This window comes from Athalia rosae, chromosome 7, assembly GCF_917208135.1.
Source record: "Athalia rosae chromosome 7, iyAthRosa1.1, whole genome shotgun sequence".
NCBI lineage: Eukaryota > Metazoa > Arthropoda > Insecta > Hymenoptera > Athaliidae > Athalia > Athalia rosae.
Genome location: NC_064032.1, coordinates 8,239,738 through 8,248,593, shown reverse-complemented (window position 1 = coordinate 8,248,593; position 8,856 = coordinate 8,239,738). Strand labels below are relative to the sequence as shown.

The 8,856-nt window shown below is 36.7% G+C and overlaps 1 long non-coding RNA gene across 1 annotated transcript; it reads right to left on the bottom strand.

The window, feature by feature from the left end:
• Window positions 1–5,201: 5,201 nt before the first annotated feature.
• Window positions 5,202–7,225, bottom strand: LOC125501925. The gene is made up of 4 exons (XR_007279665.1): window positions 6,944–7,225; window positions 6,439–6,677; window positions 6,239–6,352; window positions 5,202–5,430 (listed from the first exon to the last, which is right to left on the bottom strand). It is a non-coding gene; the product is annotated as an uncharacterized LOC125501925 (long non-coding RNA).
• Window positions 7,226–8,856: the final 1,631 nt, after the last annotated feature.

Genomic DNA, 8,856 nt, shown 5'->3' with positions numbered 1-8,856 from the left:
AAATGTCAAAATCATACTTTTCTCCGACGAAACAATCGAATAAAAATCGAAAAAATAATTGAATAATATCACGAATCATTATCAAGTGGCCACCGAGGCGTCACAAAAATTCACAACAGGATTACAGAAAATCACTATTGGCCCAACATGGAAGCCCACATTCGGAATTCCGTTGAATCTTGAGACAGCTGCCAAAAAAAGAAACTAGTCCGAATAAAAACAGAATTACCGATGATAATTACAGACACTCTGGCAGACGGTTTTGATCGAGTCGCACTCAATATAATAGGGCCCCTTGCTGTCACAGAATCCAACAATCAATATTCATTGACAATACAATGTGATCTCACAAAATTCTCAGAAGCTTTTCCTCTTCCTAACGCGACCGCCCAAACAATAGGTACTGCATTTGCGTAGAAATACATTACGCGTTACAAAGCGCCACGAGCGATACTGACGGATCAAGGACAAAATTTCATGAGTACCACGATCAAACAAATTTGCAAATTTTTCAAAGTCAAACGAGTAAGAACTACAGCGTATCGATGACAATCAAACGGCTCTTTAAAACGCGGTCATCCAGTCCTTATCAAACATATTCGACACCATGTTAAAACTGGCAAGGATTGGGATGAAGACATACGCTTCGCGATCTTCCGTTATGATACCGCAAAACGTCTAACGCTTATCCTAAGCTATCCCACGCTGAACCCGATCTCCCACATCCTCTGCTTCTATTCACCGCTGCTTATAGTTTTGCCACTTTCGGAATTGTACGGCTAAAAACCCCTCTCAATTCCGAACCTTCCTTCTTGGAAACTCCTTCAACCGACCAGCTCTCTACTCCTGGCCGTCGCACAAGGAACATCTCTCTCTGATAATTATCAACGAAGTCCATACACGTTACAATGAATAACTAAACGTGAAACATCTCAATTGTTCGATAAACTCTCACATGTTTCTCAACTACATATATCCTTTCGGCAAGGGCCAAACCTTCACAATTTGTTGTCGCGCCCCGAGTTGCATGTTACATCTGCGATAGTTTTTGAGATATTTGCCGAAAAACCAAACCTTCTTCTTTTCTCTCACTAAATTGTTCATAACTTTTGCAGTTGGTTTTTCCGACATTTCAAATTTTCCAGAAAGTTCCCAGGTATCATTTCGAATCAAATGACACCTGGATCATAATTTTCGTAAAAGGTGAACAAAAATTCGTAAAAATGGTACATGTTGATCAGATTAGACCGATCTTCCAAATTCCATTCAGATTGCTTCAGCCGATTCAGAGAATACATCTTTCAAAAATTCGATGTTTTCTCCCACAAAATGGCGACTCGATATGCCCCTTAGTTCCACCACTGATGTGGAAGTGAAAGCCAGCTCACCAGCTCACCACTTTGTACTTTGGTGCACTTGTGCGCTTCGTTTTTGGAATTTTTTGAAATTTTTCAACAAGATCATCTTGAGAAATCTTCCAGGAACCTCTCTGAATTTTTTCAAATTTTCTGAACAGATTTTCAACGAGTGGCGACGCTCCAAATTCAACCTACTTCGGTCATCTCCTAAAAACCACGCTTTTTGACCTTTCGGTGGTCATAACTGTCGTTGCGGTTTTTTTCTCGATATTCAAAAATGATTCAGCAGACGCAGAATACTCCAAGCTTTTGAACCTTTTCTGAATTTCTGTTTTATCATTTTTTTCTTCGTAGTTATAAACCTCTAAGCTGAGGGTTCCAACCCAACGGCCCGACAGTAATAGACCTTGATCAACTACTACCTGAGTATTTTATCCTACTTCCTTGATGGACGTTATGACATGTTGCGATCATTGATGATCTGCCAAAATCGAATAATACTTTTACACGCATAGATTCTAAGTAGATAGAAGAAGTAATAACACAATTAGCTATGCTGTGTATTAAAAGATCTTTCGAAGTTTGTGCCAGATAAAGTCCCGTAGTTCACCGCTAGATGGCCAGACGCCTTGATCCCGCCCGCAGCCAAAACACAACGCATAAAAAATAAGTGTACGGCAGTTCGAACGCAGGAATTGGTGGTGTTATTCAGGTGTTTGCGATTAGTTTGCCTTTTTCTCATGGCATCTTCATCTGTGCATGGTAATAGACAACTTGTCATCTCGGAATTCAATTGACGAGATGACACTCCTAGATTCCTTTAGCAAATTCTCACGCCTTCCTTGTCACAATCAACCAATTCCTCTATCTGTATGACCCGTTATAATAACCTCATTCGCGGTTCATATATCCAGCCCCCCATTTGGCCGTAATCAAAGAGTATAAGATAGAGGGGAAGCCTCCCATTAGTGGCATTGTTAAAAAAGAGTATACGAGTTTTAACACCTCTAGTGTGAGGGTCCAGTCATGAAAGCGTGAAACGCGCGGTATGACCCGTTCAAATGAATTTAAATTTCAAAGTAATAGTGAGAGAAAAAAAAAATAATAACGAAAAATTGAAAATAAAGTTTATTCTATTTAATATCAAAAAAGGAATATCAAACTTTATGTAGATACAGATTTCTCCTAACAATATTTTTCTTGAAAGCTATCAATCAACTAATCAACTAATTATAATAATGAAGTATTAAACAAAATGTATATTGATTAACTAATTATTGCAATAGCACGAAATCATCATTGCACTTCGTAATATGAAGAATAAAATAAATCTTGATAAAATGAAATTTCAGCTATAACATTTTTAAAAGTATATCAAATATCAATTAAAGAATACGTATCAAAATATTTTTTTCAATATTAGTATTTTAACTAAACAAAATATATTCATTAGTCTTTTTCTTACTTTCTTCTTTTTGGTCTTCACTTTGGTTTTTTTTTTTTATTGGCATCTTTTCAGCAGTCGATTTGGCGAACTTTGACAATTTTCGTTTGTTTATTTTCTTTGATGTTGTCGTATCACTCTTTCTTAAGCCACGCCTGATGAATCGTGCTTCCCAGAAGCAACGTATTTTTATAAAAATATTCCAAAACAATTTTGTCGTCTCAAAGGAACACAACTGGAAAGCAGGAAATTCCGAACTTAGTTCTGAATACAAATGCACCGATATATTTTTTTTGTGCATGCAATTACCGATAATGTTCTCAAACTTTTTATTTCATTTCTGAACAGCTTCAAATACTATTTCTGTAGAATATTGGAGCCCATTTTTATCAGCATAATACTTCATAATAGTGAAAAGTTTGTATTCTTGATAATTGCTATCAGACTTAGGTAGTATTAGCAAATCTACACAATTTTGACAGTCTTTGTGAAACTTTAAAGATTTGCGGGACAGATAACCACAAATATAATAAATTGCATTGTCATTAGTAAAGGAAGCGGTTTCAGTTAGTGTCATATTGTTTTCTATGCTTTGACCTAATCTACAACCGTTGTTTTATTTCCAAACATTCAAATTTTGATTTTGCTGATTGTTTTCAGATTGATCTTTCCTCACAAGCGATGAATATGCACCGTCAATTGATTTCTTGCCTGGGTTTTGGTCATTGATTATCGATTGTTGGTGTTGTGTTTTCTGTGGTTCAGCGATTGCAGTATTGAGCAAGCTTAATTTTGCAAAAATCATATCACTGTCATCTTGACAGTTTGCCGTTTCGGAAACTTATGTTAATTGCGTAATAAAATTCTGTTTTAGAGCAGTCTCAAATGATCGAGTAGAAGGATTGACTGATCATCCATTCTGTTGACGGATAACTGCAAATAAATTCTCCAGAGGATCCTGATTCAAGCGCCTAGTTTCTAATGCTGGAAAATTGTCTTCTTTTCTCAACTCTTCAGATAATTTTAAAACACTGTTAATAGTTAAAATCATTCCTGTAATGCATGGTGGAATAGCCTTCTGCTTCTCATTTTTTGTTTCAAATTTACAATCAATAATTTAACTTCGTTTTCACCGTTGGTCGAAGGAGATGAGAATTAAGGAAATCAAATAATTTATCTATGTCCAGCAAAAAATCTGCTGTTGTATCTTTGTCGGGGCTAGCAAATTCTTTTGGTTTTTATCAAACAATATGCTCGATAAGCTGAGTACATCGAATTTGAAAAAATTTGAGTAGCGAGTGAAACAGTCATCTTAGCTGTATTTTGTTGCATTCCAAAATGACGGTCATTGATTTTCGGAATAAAATTAATTTTCATTTGATTACTCATCAAATAAACCTTGTAAATTAGATCCCAATCTACGTATCCACCTCGGTATTTAAACCTTTTTTTAAAAAGATTATTTCGGAAGGACTTGACCAAATGAGGAGGATCCAAAATCAGATAGACCTTGCGTTTTTCGTCACCGACTTGGAATTCAAAGAAAGGTTTATCTTTAGTTATTTTGAACTTCTTCATCAATCCTGTATGTCTTGTTCCTTGATCGCAGATTATACATTTGACAATAAGACCAATCTCATTCAATTTACGAATAGTTTTTACCATAATTTTATGAGTTCTCGCTGAATTGCCACTTTTTCCCAGTAACCAATATCCAATCGTTTGCTTCATGGGTTTATCAATCCAAGTTTCTTTTGTACGTTCTACACCATCATCAGCATAACCGTGGAATAAATCTTCAGCAGCATCATAGTGGACTTCCGTGGCTAAGCTTATTTCGTCGAATAAAACGCTTATAAGACGATCTTGAGCATTACTATGAACAAAATTATTTTTCAGGTAATTCAATACAGTTGAATTGAAACCAGGAACAATAGGAAAGTTTTTCTGATACTCATTCAGAGTTCTTATGGTTGGTATGTGTAGAATTTTCTGTAGAAGCTTATACGTTTTTGGGGAATGATATTTTATGGGCAATGCAATATCTTTCACTTCGTTACTGTAACATTTAGCATATTTTTTCTTCACAGATAAGCTTAATTGTGATGAAAATAAAACTAAAGCTTCTTTATCCAAATATTTCGACGACGCACTTATTATTGATTCAACATCTTGCTCCATTTTTGTCCGTACACAAAATTTTTTCTCCCTCCTGTGTCTATTAATTTGGCTCCGCAATCGAGCTATTGTTCTAAATTTATTGTGCAGTCTCAAAAATTTAGGTGTATACTGTTGAATTTTTTTGAACTTAGCCAATGCTTTATTCTTTGGTGATGCTATCATTCGACAGGGCGTTTCGCATGAAGAAAGTGTCAACTTACGCATAAACTTTTTATCTTTCTTAGGTGTACTACAGTGCATGGGAGTCTCACATAATTTCCAAATTTTGCGTTCCCATACTGTTGATGAATAACAACTCTTCCGATGCAGCTGTTGAGTTGAGTTTTCCACTGTTAGTTGGCAATATCGGCACAGCAGTATCGTTTTGTACTACTGTTTCCACAGTATTCGAAGGTTGTTCCGCTTCTAAATTTTGTGATTGCGTCTCTTGTTCGATTTCTTCATCGCCTCAAATTGAAAAATGGAAAATAGTGATGACAAAACAGATGATGTTTTATAAGATTCATGAACTTATTGTGTTTGTGATTAGTAGAAAACGTGGTGAAAAGAAAAAAAAACAAACTAAGTAGGATGGAAATTGGTGAATTGGTTTTACAATCACAAAGCCTTAATTTTTAATGTTGTCGAGTTCTATTTTGATATTCATATCAAATGTTACACTGGTATTTATGTATCAAGTTGAAAGTTTAGATTAGCTACAAAATGATTTCAATAATCTTTATTCGATTAAACAATTTTCCATTTTTATTATCTTGAAGATAAGAAAATGTTGATTAGAAGTATCTGCAATTTTTGCCATTCTCGAACAGCCATTTTTTATTTGTCGTAAAGTGTACACAAAAATGTACACAAAAATTGGACGTAATAATATTTATAATTCAATTTGAGGGATTTCACAAAAAGTGATAACGACAATTTTAAATTATTTACAAGAATGAATAACAAAATATCACATTTTCTTTGGTATCTAAATAATGAAAATTTCGAAAAATTGTAAGACTATTTGTCTTCATTTTCAAAAAATGATCTCATTTCAATATCACAGGATTTCTTAATGTACTTCGTATGCAGTGTATATTCTGCATTTTCTTTCCTCTAACAATTAGATTTATTACATTTCCTATCGCTTCACCAGCTACTTTTACTCGACACAAACGCAATAAATTATGAATTTAATTATTATATACAATTAACTGCAGTTTTTTATGCCTGTAATTCAATCATTGCTTCTAATGTAAGCAGAAGCACCTCTTACCTCTTCATAAAACTTGTACACGGCTGCTTGTTTCAATATTAATCAAAGCTGGTTTTTTATCAGTTGCTTTGCTTATTTCAAAAATGATGCCGTTGTCATTATGTGGGCATTCACCTGTAATAGCGATATTTATATTAGTTTCACTTTTGTTGCTTCAACTATTACTTAGGTTTTGCATTGAATTATCTTTGAAACGATACCTATTGAAGCCGGGCGTATAAATACAATTTCTTCATTATTGATGCTTTCCAATGTATTTACTGTCGGTGAATTTGTCAAAGGAGCAGTTGGCACATTCTTTGGCATCTCCATTGTGTTATGAGCAGGTATACGCGTAGCTCCAAAATATTTTTAGGTGGAAGTAAAGTGGGAACAGCATCAGGGACTGATAGTCGTCTTGGTGCCGTATTTTTCTTGATACAACGTTTGTCAAAATGATCTGAACAAATTCGTAAACTATTTGGGAACCCCTCAAACTGAGCAAACTCCTTCCATAGTTGGCGTCCATACATTTATATATCAATTCAGTACATTAATTTCATTAACGTAAAGATTTTATTTTATGCAATAAAATTGAAAAAAAAGCGATTAAAATGAATCAAATTTACAGGATATAATTACTTGGAAATGAATAGGTAGATCGATAATCAATAACCAGCCATTAATTTTGATACGCAGAAATATTGAACCGTATATTATACTTACATTTTTTTCTTCATTGGCCATAAAAAAAGAATGATCGCTATCTTTTTCTGGTCTTCTGAGGCATTCTTTCACATGACACCGAACCAAGTTTCGTTGATAAATTTTGAATAATTTTTATTGAAATGAAATAAAAGAGTTGTCAATTGTTCCAAACACTTCGGTATTACCAGTATTACGCAGTAACGCATTACCCGTATGACGCTATGACGCATTAGTTTAAATCACCATAATAGTTGTTGGACGCAAATATCAGATAGCACTCTTGACCGTATACGCGACCTTCCCCTCTATCTTATACTCTTTGGCCGTAATACAGCCATTGGTTTGGAATTCGTACTGCTTCCACTCATCGTTGTTTTCGTGCACTTGGGTAGCTACCAGCTGCAATTGGCATTGAAGCACTGGTATATATATATATATATATATATATATATTGTGACGTTGCATTTGAGAGTCAACGTCCCAGTAGCCACCTAATTGAAGCAGATAGCGAAATTACGGCAGAAAGACGTCCGATAGACCGACAAAACCCTGGGAGAAATCAGAATGACACTCATTAGGCAGGTTAACGTAGTTTCAATACGCTTTGTAATTTATGTTTGCATAACTCGGTAACTACGACTGAATAAAGACATCTTTATCGCATCCCAAAGACATCTCTACCGCACCATGAAGGCATCTCTAACACACCCGTGATCCTCTCAGTACTGCAGCATTACTTCCTGCTATGTTTTATGCCGCTGACATCTACCGCTATGGCGAAACTCGCGGATGTGCAGCTCCGGATTGCTACGTTGCAAAGGCATCCGAGGGTAGCATCCCATATATGAGGGGGCTGTTGATTATTTGAGGATCAAAACCAGATGAAGTGAAAGGATCCGTATACGACCCACTACCACTGGTTCTCGATATATCGCTAGCTGACTGATTCCCGAAGCAGCGTGGGAAATAGGGCCACTCGCTACGGCAACAGGGTCCCGCTGCGGTCGAATCCCGAAGGAAAAAATGAAGTTTTCTCGAGGCAAAAATCAGCTACACCACCTAGTGTTCTCGCCTCCGGTTCCGACGTCATATTGGCCCTCAGAAAGGCCTACGATAGTATTGCAGCCCAAAGGGAAGTAACCGTCGTGTCGATGGGTGAGTAAAGCACCCCACGATGTCCGGAGGAGGATCAGGATGAGCGCAACATTCTCAGGCCTCCCTGTGCTACAGCTGATTGTTGGTTTCTCGTGAACCTTCCACCGGTGGTGTTCTCCTAGCTAGGGCCGGAAGGTCAAGAGGCACCAGGGAGAAGCCCAAATAACGCAACTACACCGCATGACATACGCAGCAAGTTCTCGCCTGCAAATCTTACAATTACCATACTGAGTTCCTCACTTGCTACGTGAGAGGAAGAGAGAGAGCAACATACGGCACACGTCTCGTTACTCTCCGTCAACACCTAAGTTTCCGACGACTGACAAATCGCCCCGAATCTTATCGCCAAAATCACGTGTGATGGATGACCAATGGTATTGCCTCATTGTTTTCCCCCCACCATACCGGAGGGCAAGAAAAAGAAGAACCACCGTCTACGAGGATCAAGATTAAGATCGATTCCTTCTTCTGTGTTCAGCTACAATTAACATCGGACGTTGTTTTCTGTTACCGCTCAGTTACCGCTATCGCTTACATTCTATCTTTGTGATCTATTTGCTTCTTTTGTACTTTTTCGCTACTCATCTATCTCTACATTTAAGGTAAGGTCTATTACTCTGTTGCTGCAAAATCCGAAGCCTTTCTGAAGGAATTTTTGTTGTGTACCGGGCCTATTAAGGGCCCGTGATTTGGTTCATTCATCTTCGATTCTGAGAAACGACTTCGTGATTTCATGATAACATCTTTGTTTCTGATCTATTTTTGCTAATATCATT